This window comes from Megachile rotundata, chromosome 15 (genome assembly GCF_050947335.1).
Source record: "Megachile rotundata isolate GNS110a chromosome 15, iyMegRotu1, whole genome shotgun sequence".
NCBI classification, from domain to species: Eukaryota; Metazoa; Arthropoda; class Insecta; order Hymenoptera; family Megachilidae; genus Megachile; species Megachile rotundata.
In genome coordinates this window covers 7,767,098-7,785,783 of record NC_134997.1, presented here as the reverse complement: position 1 = coordinate 7,785,783, position 18,686 = coordinate 7,767,098, and the positions used below count along the sequence as shown (strand labels likewise).

The window sequence follows — 18,686 nt, the reverse complement described above, 5'->3', positions numbered from 1 at the left end:
TCGTAAATCGTTTCACGGATCGTCCGACCGGCTCGCATGCGGCGTCATGGAAAATGTGTCCTTCTAATCGCCAGTATTTCTACTCTGTCGTCGGCTCGGCTCTTCTAGGGCGTATAACCTCGCCGATTTCGCGGTCGGATCGATCGAAAAGTCGCGGGAATTATAAACCTTCCGCAACTTATTCGTGTAGAGATACCACTTTAAAGATACGGGCTCGGGATCTAGGAATTTATGGATGGAGTCGGAAATCTACGGATATAGGGATTTACGTATACAGAGATTTAGAGATGTAGAAGTTGGACGTGGGGATCTAGGGATATAAGAATGTAGATTTACAGGAAGAAATTACTAGGTGTATAATAGTTGAGAGGTCTGTGGATGTAGGGATACAATAAGTTGGAAAGGTAAAAAGAGATGTAAGATTGAGGATGTAGATATTCAGGGTTTGTGGAAAATAGGTACTTATGGAAATTGATGTGGAGGTAGCTGTGAAAGTAGGTATCTAGGGAGTGGGTACTAAGATACCTATCTATAGAAGTAGGTACATGGACATGTAAGTAAATATCTGTGGAAGAAAGTATTACTATAGGTACCTGTGAAAGTAGGTAGCTAGGGATGTGGTTACTAGGATATTTACTTATGGGAGAAGGTACATGGATACATAAACAAATATCAATGGTAGTAAGTACTAATATAGGTACATAAGAAAGTAGGTAGCTAGGGATGTGGATACTAAGATATCTACCTATGGAAATAGGTATTAGGATACTTAAGTAAATATCTATGGAAGTAAGTACATAAGCAATTTATTAAAGTAGGTAGTTAGTGATGTGGGTACTAAGATATCTACCTATGGAAGTAGGTACTAGGATAGGTAAGTAAATACCTATGGATGTAGGTATCAAGGTAGATACCTATGGAAGTAGATAGCTAGGGATGTGGGTTAGATGTCTACCTATGGCAGTAGGTACCAGGATAGCTAAGTAAATATCTGTGGATGTAGGTATCAAGATGGGTACCTATGAAAGTAGATATCTAGGTATGTAGGTTAGATGTCTACCTATGGAAGTAGTTACTAAGATAGGTAAATAAATATCTGTGGATGTAGGTACTAAGATAGACACCTATGAAAGTAGATAGATAGGGATGTGGGTTAGATGTCTACCTATGGAAGCAGATACTAGGATATCTAAGTAATTATCTGTGGATGTACCAAGATGGATACCCATGAAACCAGGTATCTGTAGATGTAGGTACTAAGATACTTATGGAAGTGCATGGAGATTTAGGTAATAAGAGTACGTATCTGAGTACGTAGGTAATAAGATACTCAACTACCTGTGCAAATACCAACCTACTTAAAAGTAGCCAAGTGTGTAAAACATAGTCAGTAAAATACCCAAATACCCATGCATTGTATCTATACATGCACCCACCAAAGACCACATATTCCTACAAAACTAGGTCCACAGGTACATGTCCATATACATAAGCAACCTAATCAGAAGCATATATGAGATTAACCTACGTCGGTCCTGATATAACATAAGAACGAATAGAGACAAGGATCTAGGGATCTGTTTAGGAATATATCGATATATGTCTCGCCATTATATCCATAGATGCGAGCGTTCACCATTTACGACTGCGTGTGCGTCCAAGGTGGAGGTAGATGTTCCAGGAATTGACCGGTGTTATCTGATCCGAGCTCGCTCGCCTTCGAGCGCGTCGACGACGAGAGTAAAACGGAGCTTGGTGCGAGGGAGTCGCTTGTCTGTACTGAATTACATACTGTTCTGTAATTTAAGTTAAATTTATTCGAATACGATCGAGCTTGGTGTAATTTTCAACAATCACGTAACTGTCGAACATCTTTTCAATGACCCACTTCTTCGACCGCTGCATATACACGGGTAACCCTTATTTACAAACAAGAGTTAGGTTAGGTTAGGTTTTTTATAAATAAGGGTTAGGTTAGATTAGGGTTTTTATAAATAAGGGTTAGGTTAGATTAAGTTTTTTATAAATAAGGGTTAGGTTAGATTAGGGTTTTTCTAAATAAAGGTTAGGTTAGATTAGGGTTTTTATAAATAAGTCTTAGGTTAGATTAAGGTCTTTTCAAATAAGGGTTAGGTTAGATTAGGTTTTTATAAATAAGGGTTAGGTTAGATTAATGTTTTTATAAATAAGGGTTAGGTTAGATTAGTGTTTTTATAAATAAGGGTTAGGTTAGATTGAGGTTTTTTCAAATAAGGGTTAGGTTAGATTAGGGTTTTTATAAATAAGGATTAGGTTAGGTTAGCTTATTTATAAATGAGGGTTATAATCTATAACCTTTAAATAAGAGACAGTTCATAATTTATAATTAACTTGTAGTTTGACAAAAACATTGAAGTTTGGGGTCATCCAATATCCAGTTAATCTACGAAGAGGGTCCAATTGATATGACGGCGTGTTAGGGAGTCTTACGCTCAGCAAAGAATGCGGTATCTCTGTTAATAGAAGCTCACCGAAGAAAGTGGAGACAGGAATCGCGAGCAACAACGCAATTCACGAGACGCACGTTGAAGGGCGGCAATTGTCGAGGTTAAAAGCATAAAGCGACTGGCAGTGTTAACGATGGGAATGAAAAAGGGAAAAAAAGCTCCGAAGCCTTAAGGTCGATTCTTGTCTTTGTCCCTGAACGTTTTCTTCAGCGTGGTGTGTGTGTGTAGGCGGGGTGGGTGTGCCTCGTTTTAATTTTAGTCTCGTGACAGGCTGCTCCCGTGAGGGAGAGATAGGTGGCGTTGACCCGCCAACGTAACTACAAATATTTCTCTGCTTTTTTCCTTTCGTCGACTCTCTCCTTGTCTTTCTCTCTTTCTCACCTCAAAGCACAGCCTCGCATATGCTCCGAGCGATACATCAACGAAAATCCACGGGTGTTCTTACGTTCCCCTTTACGAGAACGCTTCGCTGAACTTATAGTCTTGCGACATTTTCTTCCTTTTCGCTTCCTACCCTCTCTACGTGCTTTTTACCGGTTCATCATCGATTTTTCTACTTCACGATTGTTTTCTTCATTTTGTTCATACTGGTCACCTCTTTTCTATCCTGCAGTAATCATTGGGTCATTCAGATGAAACTTCTGCTGAATCTACAGCTAAAATAATCATTGTGTCATTTAGATAAAACTTTTGATGAATCTACAGTGAAAATAATTCATGCTAGTATGATTTTGTTAACACACACGTTAATTGTATAAAAAAGAAAAATTGTTTTCTGTACATCTCTTCACACAGACGGTTAAGTCTGTACGTAAACGTTGCGTGCTACAGTTTTGCACAGTAATTAGTATGACCACACTAAACAATCGTGGAAAGTTTGAACGAAATCCGTGAGTCCAAGGTCATATCGTTAGAAGCAGGTTTGATGAAAACGCGTGACCCAATCGTAAATTTGTTTTTCCCATCGAACTATCCGCTGATGGTACATTCATCGCGCTAGAATTTGATTTCGCAGAAAACGATAAATATTCAAGGGCACAGCTCGTTGTAGACGCGGGGCACGGTGAAGAGAATGTTCCATGAAATTTCATCGTTGAGAGCATTTTGCGCTGTGACAGTGCTCGTATAGCGGCCGACTTCTCGACAATGAGTCAGAATGAATGATTTGCAAGCGTTGAAATGCATGAACGAGCAAGCCGAGCGCAACGTCCGATTGGACGGCTGCCTCTCTCCGTAGTCGCGCCCTCGCCCTTCCGTACAAATTTATGGCTTCAAAGCGTCCCGATGCATCTACTCTGTGGCGTCAAATTGCTTTCCAGCGGTTTTTTACCGGCCGAACCACCGGTAATACGATCAGCCAGTTTTATATCTAATTATATTAGGTTGTTGCATATCAAATGCTCGATTTCGAAACGTCAAACGCCTGACGCAATGTGGCGATGTTAAGTAGTACACTGAGTACTAGTACAGCGGAGAAAATATTCTTGCTTTGGATGATGGTTTGCGAACTTGAATTTGGGGATTTGGGAATTTTTGCATTTGGAAATTTGAGAACTTCGAGAGGGGAAATGGGAATTTAGGACAGGGGTGTTTTGGGATTGGGAACGTGGAAATTTGGGGATTTTGATATTTGGGACAATTGGGGATTTGAGGATGTAGAAATTTGGGAATATAGAAATTTGGGATGTAAGGATTTGGGGATATAGGAATTTAGGAAATTAGGAATTTGGGAATGTAGAAATTTGGGACGTAGGAATTTGGGGACGTAGGGATTTGGAGACGTAAGGATTCAACGACGTAGAAATTTGGGGACGCGAGTAGTTGGTGACGTAGGGATTCGGGGACGTAGGAATTTGGGGGGTTGAAAATTTGGAAACGTAGGAATTTGGGGGGTTGGAAATTTGGAGACGTGGAAAATTGGGGGGATTGGAAATTTGGAACGTAGGAATTTGGGGGATTGGAAATTTGGAGACGTAGGAATTTGGGGGGTTGGAAATTTGGAAACGTAGAAATTTGGGGGTTGGAAATTTCAAGACGTGGGAATTTGGAGGGTTGGAAATTTGGCGACGTAGAAATTTGGGGACGTAGAAATTTGGGGACGTAGGGATTTAGAGACGTAGAAATTTGGGGACGTGAGTATTTGGTGACGTAGGAATTTAGTGACTTAGGAGTTTTTGAATTTCGAAATTTGAAAATTTAAAGATTTGAAAATTTTGAGACTAATGAATCTAGGATTTGGGACATGAGGATTTTAGGATTTTGGTATTTAGGTGTTTAGAAATTTCAATAAAGGGAAATTTTAGAACATGAGAATTTTGGGATATGGAAATTTGGATATTTCATAATTTAGAAATTTGGGAATGCAAAAATTTAGAAATTTGAAATTTGGGAAATTTTTAAATTTCACAATTTTTAAATTAGGTATAAATTACATCGGATTTTGGTATCTAGGGATTTAGGAATTTGATGATTTAGGGATTTAGTGGGAATCTGATAATTTGACAAATACAAGTTGAAGAATCTGTTCATTCCAAAATTCAGAAATATGTAAATTCTTGTATTCACAAATGTGAAAACTCCACAACTCGGAAATTTTTACATTTAACTACATGGAAATTAATAAATTGTGAAACATAAAAATTTGAAATATTGAAAACTTGAAAATGTAAAGAATTTAAGAATCTACAAATTTGTGGATTTTAATTTTTCAGAACATTCTTATCAATTTAAAAATCGTTGAACATATGTGTATAAATATTCCGCAGTTAATCAATGAAAAATTTTAAGTTACTTTTTTTGACCTGAATGTCACATTTCAAGTGCCTAGATTTTTTCGCTTTAAACACTGAAAATATCTTCCAATTAGCAGTAACAAATACGGTGAACAAATGTAGCAAAATAAAACTCTATAGCGACCATAGATTTTCCAGTTTAAACAAAATCGAAAATTACAGAATGCAAGGACATCACGAATTCGACTTTGTTATTGAATAAAACCGGCGCATCGCAGCGAGTGGAAACAATTCAATTAAAAAAGCGACGGAAAAATTTGTGTAAATTTTTAGCAGAACAAATTAATACCGTCATAAAATGTAATGAACCTTCAGCACTAAAAAACAGTTAATACGTTCGCTTGTATTTTTAATATTTTAACCTTGGTTTTGCAGAACAACAGCGCTATCATTTTGTCTCGTTATTGCACCGTTTTTCCACATATGAACGATAAAATCTGATCCAAACATTTAACTTAACCTATTAATATTTATTAACAGCGACAATCTGCGAATGCGTTCAAATAGCCGGGTCTGCGCATTACATTTACTGAAAATAACGATACCGTGCTATTTTTTCCGGACTGTATTTATTTGTATTTGAACTTCAAACCTAATTTAGATCCTCATACCTTATCGATCTGTTGATTTCCATATTACTCTCTTACTGTATCTTAACATCCCTAGATCCCGATGACCTTAGATTCGAATATCTCTAGTTCTCAGTATCCCTAGATCCTAACATCCCTAAACCACGATATTCCTAGATTCAAATACCCCTAGATTCAAATTTTCCTCGATGCAAATTTCTTTAGATTCAAATATCTGTAGATTCAAATATACTTAGATCTAAATATCCCTAGATCCAAATTGCCATAGATTCAAATTTTCCTAGATCCAAATTTCTCTAGATTCAAGTATCTCTAGATTCAAATATACTTAGATCTAAATATCCCTAGACCCAAATTGCCATAGATCCCAATTGCCCTAGATCCAAATTTCTCTAGATTTAAGTATCTCTAGATTCAAATATACTTAGATTCCAATATTCTTAGATCCAAGTTTCCCTAGATCCAAGTTTCCCTAGATCCAAATTTCTCTAGATTCAAATATACTTAGATCTAAATATCCCTAGATTCAAATTGCCATAGATCCCAATTGCCCTAGATCCAAATTTCTCTAGATTTAAGTATCTCTAGATTCAAATATCCCTAGATCCAAGTTTCCCTAGATTCCAATTTTCCTAAATCCAAATTTCTCTAGATTCAAATACGTTTGATCCAAATATCCCTAGATGCAAACACCCCTAGATTCAAATATCCCTAGATCCAAGTATCTCTAAACCCAAATATCCCTAGACCCAAATATTTCTAAATCCATATATCCCTAGGTCCTAACATCCCTAAACCCCAATATCCCTAGATCCAAATATCCCTCGCCTCAAACATCTCTAAATGCAAATATCCCTAGATCCAAATATCTCTAAATCCAAATATCCTTGGACCCAAATATCCCTAAATCTAAATATCTCTAGGTCCCAATATTCCTAGACTCCAATGACACAATACCTAAATATCCCTAGATCTCATATTTCTAGACTCCGCTTTCTCCTATCCCTAATCCTTATATCCCCAAATTTCGATATCTCCATATTCCAACATCCCAATATCCCAAAATAATAAATATTGAATGATAAAATCAAATTTGTCAGACTGAAACACGAAATCTAGTAACGTGAGAATAGAAATAAAATCATGTGTTTCCTAATTGACGCAGATAATTATTGGACAGGTGAAGATAGTAATTGTCCAGTTGTTCGACATTAATTGGCCGCTGTTATTGGCCAGGTCGAAGCAATGATTACCTAATCGTTATACGGTGATTGGTCGCTGTTTGGCACATAACATAATCCGAATAGAAATAGGATCGGAATCGAACGGGAATGGATACGTTTGTCTATTAAACGGAAAATATAATTCTTTCGTAAAGCGACGTTCGACGAAATTTACTGTAACGAATTATAAAAACATGAAAATTGTAACAACAAACTGGACGCCAACAATCGACACGCCGTCGTACTATGACTTGGAAACAGGCACTATTCGTTCAGCCAATTACCGTCATTCAACGCTGTTTACACGACAGCTGTTGGCCCGATGCTGCGTTCGTAATATGTGTACGATTTAAAGAAATAAATAATCTTTGTTACGACGGTTTTACTTTTAATTTACACGTGTTACGGAGAGGAGAACGATTTGCGGTTCGGACAACCTGTTCGGAGTTTGAACAGAATGGTAAAAACGAGCGATTGGGATCTAGGTTTATTTAGATCTTGGTATTTTTGGATTTAGGGATACTTGGGTTTAGAGATATTTGGATCTAGGAATAGTGGGATCTATGTATGTTGAGATCTAAGGATATTGACAACTGGAAATATTGGAATCCAGGAATATTGGGATCTAGGGATATTTGAACCTAGATATAAAAGTGTATTTAAAAATCTATTATTTCACAGTTTGATTTTATTTAAAGTTTGATGTACTTATCACACACTCGAATACCATGAAATTAATTTATTACTTCAGTAATAAAATTGCACTAAATGCTAGTATATTATTATTCCAAAGACAAGATTATTTACTACAATTCATTTTAAAGTAAAAAACAAAATTGAGTACTAAGGTCTCAATTAATAATACGTGACGTCGTTTCAATGTGTTTATCAAAAAGAAACTATATCGCATTTACGTTTATTATGAATTCGGTCTCACATTAATTTTTGATTAAAAACATGACCGATTAATCGATTAACAGACGTATTCTCTACGTATTGAGAATTTTTTGCAACAGTCAACACGAAAGTTACGCACGAAAATGACATAACATCTGGAATAACTTGATATGTTGCCATATGATGTCATAGCTATTGTACGATCAGATTGTACCGAGCGAGTAAGGAGTGCGCATGCGCGCGAGCGAAACAGAAGGGGTACACAGGGGACCTTCCCCCACTACTGTCATTCTCCGTTTGGACTCCGACGGAGTAGGGCTTCGCGTTCGCGGTCAGTGTGTTCGAGTTTGTGTTGGTGATGATTTCTACCCCCACCTACGCCTTCGATTCTTCTCCACGTGTTCAAGTTCCGCCTTCAATCTTTGTTCTCGCTTCGCAGTACTATACCAACCTACGCTGGTATGTAACAGAACAGTATACAGTGTAACGACGGATGTTGAATTATTCAAATGAACTAATTAATCTTCATTAACTTTCGCATGCTTGCGATCGAACGCTGACCAGTTACGACGCACGTTCTCTTTTTTATCATGTACTTTATTACTGCTGTCGCCGTTTGTTATATTTTGCTGCTCTTACATTTTATTTTTTCCACGCATATTCAAATTTTTATGTGACTCTTTATACTTGAATATATATTTAACGATGTACATTTGTTTCCATACACACTGTTCAATGACATATACAGATGTATATACGTCGTTTCAGAAGTGAAAGGGTTACACGTTGAACATTAGACTAAAAACGGCCAAATTTACTATAGCGCGCTGTGATATTTCAATGTACGCCATTATTGTGACATCAAATTGTGTAACTTGTGACTTTTTATTTTTTTACTGTTATGTACAGTAATTTTGTATAAAATTTGGTTGTTTTATCGTGTTAATATTTAACGGGTCGAAAAAAATTCCCGAATAAGGTTTTCAATAATTAGTCTCATTTTTCCCCTCGATTCTGAAAATGTTGGAACATAGGAACCCGTTTCAGCGAAGGATATTTTCAGTCTAATTACCTGGCCGTTTCTACCGAAACTGTAGGGGATAGCAGTGCCATTCTCGAGATTACTGAAAATGATACTGCGTTGCGACACGCCACGATGCGCATGCTTTTCTTAATGTAACCTCATGACAAATACCGGGTGTCTTTTATTAGCGTGATTCCATAAGCAGACAGCAATCGGAAATGTGGAACGAGATTCCTTTATGCGAGTCGTCGCTTGTGAAGAGATTCGAATTTACTGTACCATTAATGTTACTGTGTTTTGCATCGATGCTATTTCTGTTATTTCATTTTGTTTCACTATTTTGTAAATTAAAGTTGGAAATTAAGGACTTCGTCATTTGGGGATTTTTGGATTAATTTGGGGAATTCTGGCAATTTCAGAGTTTGAGGAATTCTAGGGATTTTAGAGTTTGGGAAATTCTAGGGATTTCAGAATTTGAGATATTTGGAGGACTTGAAATTTTATGGAATTCTAGGGATTTTAAAATTTGTAGAATTCTGCGTATATTAGAATTTGGGGAATTCTGGGTATATTAGAATTTGGGGAATTCTGGGGATTTTAGAATTAGGGGAATTCTGGGGATATTAGAATTTAAAAAATTTGGAGGATTTGCAATTTTGAGAGAATCTGGAGATTTCAGAATTTGGGGAATTCTAGGGATTTTAGGGGTTGGAGAATTTTAGATATTTTAAGATTTGCGGAATTCTAGGGATTTCAGAATTTGGAGGATTTGAAATTTTGGGGAATTCTAGGGATTTTGTAATTTGGAAAATTTTAGAGATTTTATGGTTTGTGGAATTCTAGCGATTTTGGGGTTTGAGAAATTCTAGGGATTTTAGGGTTTGGGGAATTCTAGAGATCTCAGAATATGGGGAATTCTAGCGGTTTCAGAATTTTGAGAATTCTAGGAATTTTGGATTTTGATGATTCATAAATATCTGGGGAATTTGTAAGTTCCAGAAAATTTGAGAATTTTAACAATTTGACAGTCTAGGAAATTTGAAATTTAGACAATTCGAAAAATTACAAAATTTGAAGTTTTGAAGATCAAACACTTAAAGAAACTAGAAATGCAAACACTTGAAAAAACTATTTGTAAATTTGGAAAATCTAGGAACTTGGAAATTAGTGAAATCTGATAAACATTAAAAAAAATTCGTCAATTTATTATTGGTTCACCCTGTACATGGTTTTTGTGCGCTTAGGAGTCGAAAGTTCGAACTAATTTGAAGTTAGCAAAGTTTCTTGTACTATTAAAGCGTATCAGGAGTATCGGAAATCGATAAATTTCAAACGCAGAATTACGTTTATTATCTCTTACGTTTCTTTCGGTTAGTTATTTTTCAAAGTAATTTTCAACCTTGCGCAAATAGACAACCCACGGCATGGAACACATTCCTAAATTGTATCGAATATCGATGCTCGGTTAATATCATTCGGTTCGGATATCAAACAACTGCGATACAAGAATGTTCGTAATAAAATATACGGAACGCAAGAAATTATATCAGTGAAAAAAGTACAGCTCTGATCGACGATGAGGATAATTTGAACGTTTTAATAACCGAACTGTTCGTAATAGCTTTCATCGCGAAATCTTAACGACCACGATAAGTTCTTAGTAGTTGCTCAAATCTCGAAAGCTTGGGTACACATTCACGTATTAAGACGGTCTAATTCGAGCCGATGTCGAATCGTCGATCAATATCGCCATTGTTTTCCATTCAACTGATAATACCTCAAATTGGTAGAATATAACGTTGAACCTTATTGTAGAAGTTCGCTCGTTCGCTTTAGTTAGTTGGCCAGGGGAAATTTCATTTGTTTTCGCGTTAAATACTTGGCTGAGGTAGACTCGTGCAAAAATGCCTCGAAATCATTGAGTAAACCGGAACCTTTTTATGATTCGGGACAATTTCATATTGTTGATATGAAGTGGGTAGTACAGTGAACTGGCGTGAAATACGCGCTCTGTGTTTTGACCCACAAAGTCTCGCCACATAGATCTAGTTTAACTGAAAGCATAGAAATCTGAATGAAACTTGTGGTAGATTAATATTAAAATATTTTTCTAATTGATATAATTTGCGAATACAAAAATTTGTGAAAATGCACTTGGATATGTAGGGATTTAAGAATATAGAATTTTGCAATATATCGAGAGATTTGAGGAAAATAAGTTGACGATATAGAAGTTTAGATATATATAGATTTGAACATATAGAGATTTGTCAATACAGAATGCGGCAATATATATAGAGATTTGGCAGTATAGAGTTCTGCAATATATCGAGAGATTTGAGGAAAGTAATTTGACGATATAGAAGTTTAGATATATATAGATTTGAACATATAGAGATTTGTCAATATAGGATGTGGCAATATATATAGAAATTTGGCAATGTAGAGTTCTGCAATATATCGAGAGATTTTAGGAAAGTAATTTGACGATATAGAAGTTTGGATATATAGATTTGAATATATGGAGATTTATCAATATAGAATTTTGCAATATATACAGAGATTTGGTAATATAGAGTTCTGCAATATATCGAGAGATTTTAGGAAAATAATTTGACGATATAGAAGTTTGGATATATAGACTTAAATATATACAAATTTGTCAATGTAGAATGCGACAATGTATGTGGAGATTTGGCAATATAGATATCGGCAATATATAGAGATTTGAGAAATATACAAATTTAGAGAAATAATAAGTTTGCAATATAGAAGTACGAGAATGTAGATTTTAGTATATAGATGTTTCACAATAAATAATCATGCAATATATGTAGAGTTTTACAATATAGAAAGGTTTAGCAAATAGGGAATTTCGGGAACGCACCAAGTTGTGAATGAAATAATTTGGATATTAAAAGATTCGGTAATATTGAGTTCTGCAATATATCGAGAGATTTGGCAATATATGTAGAGTTGTGGAATGTAATGAGAGATTTGGCAATATATAGAAATTTGGGGAATATAAGTTGACAATTTCCAAGTTTAGAATATACATTCGGATAGAGACTCGGCAATATAGATTTCTGCAATGTATAGAGATTTGACAATACAGAGTTCTGCAATATACAGAGATTTGACAACACAGAGCTCTGCAATACATAGGTTTTGATAATACAGGAATTTGAGAACCGAAGTTGGTAATTACAAAATTTCAAAATATAGATTCTGCAATATACATAGATTTGAGCAATACAGAAATTAGACAATACAAGAAGTAGAAAATTTACATAGTTCTCCAATTGTAAAGATATACAACTAGAAACTTGAGAATTAAAAAATTTTGGAATACATTTTCATCATAATAGATAAGATTGATAAAATTATATGATAACACTATCAAAAAAAGCTACAAACCACCTTAATAAATTCTATAACGAAAAAAAGTGGAAAAACCTGAAAACAATTATGAGCAACTCGCAACAGTCGCAGCAACGACACTTAATCGAGCAGATAACTTACGATATCATTATCATGGATGAAAGTCGCTAGAAGATTGAATAGAAAAGGTACCGCGGGTTTTTACAATACAAACGTCTGAAATGTTTTCCTAGTGAAATCAAAACTGGCGAGCTCGCTTTCTACTTTTCCGTGATGTTTGACTCTTGCTAGCCTTTTAAGAAGATTGTCGGGTAGCAGGTAGTAGGTATACCTCCATAGAATTGTGCTCTTTTGTGCAGCGGGCATAGAAGGAAGAGGAGGTACCTTGCAGGGAAAACCTCTGGCTGCGGAGCAATAAAAGCCCAAGGTCTCTTTACGATCCCTAGGATCCTACCATCGATCTGCATTCATTGAGTTTGACACGTATTTTCACGGTGAGGCATTGTGACAGGTGTAGGTTACTAATAATCGATTATCGTTCGTCCGCGATGGTAATAATCGCTGCGGGACTTTGGGACTTACCGACGTTGGGATACCATGCCTGTTTGGGACTTAAGGACTTACCGACGGGATATTATGTCTATTTGGGACTTAACTGTAGGATACAATTACTATTTGGAACTTACTGACTTTGGGATATCATGACTGTTGGGACTTTGGGACTTACCGATGTTGGGATACCATGCCTGTTTGGGATTTAAGGACTTATCGACGGGATATTATGTCTATTTGGGACTTAACTGTAGGATACAATTACTATTTGGGACTTACTGACTTTGGGATATCATGACTGTTGGGACTTAACGACTTAATGAGATATAATGGCTGTGAGATGTAAATCCCTTTGGGACTTCAGGACGTTACGAGTTGAGAGATCGATGATTTTGGAAGTTTGAGATCAGTATTTTTTGTGGGAACTTTGGGACTTAGGAGCATTTTGGGTCTTCGAAACTTTGAGATCTTGGTGATCTTTGAAGCAAAGAAATTTGAGAATTTAACAAGTAGGAATATTAGAGACTAAAGAAAACAACAAATGGATTTACAGATTCGAGAAATTAACAAATTATCAAACGAGGAATTTAGAAATGTAAAAAATTTGCAAAATGAAAATTTAATTAATAGAAAACTCGCAGATTCTAACATTCAACCTAGAAAGTTTGGAAAACGAACAAGAAATGTATAAATTGAAAAATTTAACGAACAGTACAGATTAGAGAATTTAACTAATAAGAAAATTGCAGAATTAGGAATTTGGAAGTTTATAGTCTCGAAAGTTTAATAAATAATACTTCCACTTTAATCCGGAGTTATGGTGTTCAGTTTAATTGGTGCTCTGAAGATCAATTTACTTAGCGCAATTAATAGGGGTACCCCCATAAATAATCAAGTATTTCCAAGTGGAATATGCTTTAAAAGGCATCTTGAGAGGTCAGATACGGGCGACAGCAGCGCGTTAATGAAAGAAACGAATAGTTGGTGAAAGTTTCTAAGTTTAGCTTGAGATAGCATGATACGTTGGAATGTCAGTGTCAGAGAATGCATGCGCAAAGATGAACGAGCAGAAATACTTTTTGTCAAATGGAATTCAAGGTTTTTAGACTCGGGACACCAGGCAGTGGCGTCATGTTCACTCCTCTTTAATATACTGCCTCCGCAATATTTATTCGATAATTTTCCGTTGGCATATATTTTCTAAAGTTATCTGTTATGCTTGCATTTTTGAATTTTTAATTTTTTAAATATTGAAAATTATTAATTTTAAGATTACAAATTACGAAATTTCAAAATAACATAATGCTAAGTCCCAAAATTCAAAATTCTTAAAATTTTAGTCCCAAAGTTCAAAATTTCTAAAAGTTTGGTCCCAAAACTGCTAAGGTCCCCAAGTTCAAAAGCCCCAAAATTACTAAGGTCTCAAAGTTCAAAAGTCCCACAATGCTATTGTCCCAAAATTGTTAAGGCCCTGAAATTCAAGAATCCTAAAATTATTATAGTCCCATCAAAAGTCCCAGAATGCTGTGGTTTCAAAATTTTAGTCCCAAAAGTTACAAATCTCCACAGTTAAAGTTCCAAAAAATATCTCAAATCTCTTAATTTCTCACTCGTTAAATCCCTCAAATCCTAAAACTTCTTACTTATGGAATTCTCAAATCCTCAAATTTCCCACTTCTTAAATTTCTCTTTTCTATAATTTTAATATGAGTAATCTCCCACTTGTTAAATCCTCAAATTTCTAATTCCCCACTCGCTAAATTCCTAAAATCTCAAAACTTCTCACTTATGAAATTCACAAATCCTCATATCTTCCAATTCTTAAATTCTCCCCTCATCAATTTTTAATATCCGTAATTTCCTATTTGTTAAATCCTCGAAACTCTAATTTCCTACTCGGTAAATCCTTAAAATCTTAAAACTTCTTTCTTATGGAATTCTCAAATCCTCAAATTTCCCATTTCTTAAATTTCTCTTTTCTAAAATTCTAGAATGTGTAATTTCTCACTTGTTAAATTCTCAAGTCTATAATTTCCCTCTCGCTAAATTCCTAGGTTCCATAAAATCCCAAAACTTCTCACTTATGAAATTCACAAATCCTCAAATCTTTCAATTCTTAAATTCTCCCCTCATCAAATTTTAATATCCGTAATTTCCCACTTGTTAAATCCCCAAATCCCTAATTTTCCCACTCGTTAAATCCCTAAAATTCCAAATCTTCTCACTCCTGAAATTTTCAAATTCCCAAATCTCCCAATTATTAAACTTCCCCCTAATATTTCAATATCCCTAATTTCCCACTCGTTAAATTCTCAAACCCCTAATTCCCCATTCCTGAAACTCCCAAAAACTCGAACAACCCTCATCTCTGCAGCCACTCTTTCCTCAGAAGGTCATTTCCACATGAATGTGTCAATATAACATTTAACTTGTCAAGCAACATCAAAAAATGCAAACAACCCTCATCTCTGCAGCCACGCTTCACGTTAGAAGAGAGGTCATTTTCACTTGAATCCAAAGTGAAACGGTTCGAGGGGGAAAAAAAATCGTCGAACGAGCGTGAACGAGCTTGCTCGGTCGCGTCCGTTCGTTCGTTTCAAGCTGGATAACCAAGCGCAGCGAATTGGAAACGTTAAAAATCATTTACCCTACCCTTCCTGTCTTCTTTTTGTTCTCACGTTTACTCTGCGCTGGATGACGCCAGCCGTGTATATTGGCATGGTTATTCGGATCACTGGACTTTTACAATCGACCACAATCACGTAGCAAAGCGGTTCTAGTGACGGCATTATAAATAGACGTGCCTGTAGGCGCAATATACGGTGGCTACCATTAATAATCGAACACGGTCATTATATCCAACTTGAAACTTTATTCCGTTGCCGGACACTTTTAGACATTGTTCGGATCACGTTGGTATTTATGTACACTTCAATGAAACGGAAGTTTATTTTTGATGAGAAGGCAAGTTTGAAAAATTTTCAATTTTTTTATTCGAATTTTTGATGTTTTTGATTTTCAAATTTTTCAAAATTTTTTAGCTTTCTAAATATGGTAATTCTAAAATACCTTAATTTCTCATTTGATAATTTCTCGTGTGGTAATAGCTGAAATACCTTAATTTCTCATTTGATAATTTCTCGTGTGATAATTGCTGAAATACCTTAATTTCTCATTTGATAATTTCTCGTGTGATAATTGCTGAAATACCTTAATTTCTCATTTGATAATTTCTCGTGTGATAATTGCTGAAATATCTTAAAGTCTCATTTGATCATTTCTTGTGTGATAATTGCTCAAGTACCTCAATTTCTCACCTGATAATTTCTCATGTGATAATTGCTCAAATTTCATAATTTCTCATTTCATGATTTTTCATATTCCTGAGTTTCTCACATGCCAATTTTCCAAATTCTTAAATTTCTCATGAATAAATTCTCAGACTCTTAAATTCCTTGCCTGTTAATTTCTCACTTGTCAATTTCTCACTCGTTAATTTCTCACTAGATAATTTCTCAAATTCCCAAATGTCTCGCCTGTTAATTTCTCAACTCTCGAAACTTCTCACTTCCCAAATCCAAATTTCCCAAATCCTTAAATTTCTTACTTATCAATATCTCAGCTCTCCAAATTCCCTCCTCGTTAATTTTTCAAGACCCCAAATTTCCTCCTTGTTAATTTCTCAAATTCCCTCCTTGTTAATTTCTCAAATTCCCACACATCTCACCCGCTAACTTATCAAACTAAACCACTAAACCTGTTAATTTCTCAAATCCCTGCATATTTCACCCGTTAATGTTTCAACTCCCACTTCTCACCTGTTAATTCCTCAAACTTCCAAATTCCCCACCACCTTAAAGCCGCAGAACCTTTGACACATATCCGCATTTTATTAACGCGTCCCGAGGCCCTCTAAAATAAATAAACAAATGAATAAAATATTAAGAAGACCGTTCGATGGCAGCGACGGTGGCGACGACGATCACGAAAAGTCTGTGTGAGATATTGATTTGCTCGTCCCTCTTTTTCTGCGGTAGTCACGTGAAAGAAGTGGACGAAGCTCGAAGCCGCATTCGTGCACGTGTATCGATTCGACCGAGAGCCAAGGGAAGTCTTTCGAGCACGCGAAATACCAGTCACGGATGGAAGATACGCGAATTCGTGGCGATAACACGTTTACTGCCACCGGGGGTCACCTATACGGCCATATAACGGGGAACCGAACAAACTCCATGCTATTCTCATTTGATTCCATCTATTTTCGATTTTATCTAAGAATAAACATTTTTGGAATCAAATTTATTACACTGAATGTATTTCGTCATATTTTCGTGTAATATGGAATATTTGATCACCCGGTATATGGCCATAATCACCGTGTACCTTGTATGACTTTTTTATATATTCTTCAAATGTGAAATTAGGTATTGTGAGATTATTGCAACATATGGTTTGAATGATACTAAACCTTTGACCTTGTGATTTGTCAGGTGCGTCAATCTGACCTAACTAACCACATCTATAATATTAAAACAGACGAAGAAATTTGAAATGTTAGGTCAATTTTGTATTCAGTAAACTTGACTATGCAAATTGGACTTGAACTATTGTAGTCCAATTTATTGTAGGATATTATTGGAAGATATTAAAAATTTGAGTAAGATTTATCAAACTTGACCGAGTGCGTCACGAGTCAGACTCATAAAAAATGTGGCAAGTTAGTCCTCTGTTTAATCATCCACTCTACATATTTTTCTCAAGGTTAACTAATTTAACAAAAACCAATTTAATCAAAATTTTTATGAAACAATCTAATATTTTCATCCACATCAGAAAAAAGAAAATTTTGTTTTGTCGAAGAACATCCCTTGTATTTATTTTGAATCCAAAAGCAACATCCAATGATCATAAAATTAATATCAAACCTAGTATCCTCTCGAGAAATAGAACGAATAAATAATAATCGATTTTTTGGCTTGCCCGGATGGAAATAACCCTTTAAGATGAAGAGAAAGAAGGTGGAGGGCGAGGGGGTGAAATAACGTAGCACAATTTTCCGTCGCGCGAGTAAGCCGCTTACGAAAAGCGGGCCCGAACCGCTCGACTCGTTTCTCATGTTACCTGGCAAGAGTTATGGCTACGTATGCGCGCGTTCAACGCACTAGAAAATACCGGGAAGAGAAACGTTTCCGGTCGAGTCGTTTGTTTTTCCCGGGGATTTCCAGGACGCCGCGAAAATCTTCGAACGGTTTCTTCTTCTTTTATTCGCGAACGTTGCAAATATGTACAGCGAGCAGCAAATATGTACAGTCAACAGCGAATCTGGCTTCTGAGTTAGGAGTTTGGGGATCTTGATAATATGGGAATTTGGAGATGCGGGTTTAGTGCGATTTGACGGTGTGGGAACGTAGGAACTTGGGGTCATTAGAATTTGTGGATGCGGAGATGTGGGGCGTCAAGTATTTGAGGATTTTGGAGTTTAGGGATCTTATAATTTGGGGATCTTGTAATTTGCGGGTTTTAGCAATTTGGGGATTTAGGGATAGAGTATATAGCGTTTGGATCATTTGGGAACCTTGGATCATCACAATTTGTGGATACAGAGATGTGGGATATTAGGGAGGTGAGGCTTTTGGAATTTAGGGACCTTGAGAATTTGAAGATTCAGAGATATTGGTGTAGAGCGATTTGACCATTTGGGAATTTAGAATCATCAGAATTTGTGGATGTGAAGATGAGGG

The 18,686-nt window shown here is 35.9% G+C and overlaps 1 protein-coding gene across 27 annotated transcripts in view; it reads left to right on the top strand.

The window, feature by feature from the left end:
- LOC100878152 (protein muscleblind) overlaps positions 1-18,686 on the top strand; it is a 491,425-nt gene that overhangs the window by 7,272 nt on the left and 465,467 nt on the right. For 2 of the 27 annotated variants that reach the window (XM_076540505.1, XM_076540502.1), the window contains exon 1: positions 8,269-8,447. The exons of the other annotated variants lie outside the window; for them this stretch is intronic. The gene's annotated coding sequence lies outside the window, so the exon portion shown is untranslated. Of the gene's footprint in view, positions 1-8,268; positions 8,448-18,686 lie in introns of those variants that run through there. 27 annotated transcript variants of the gene reach the window in all.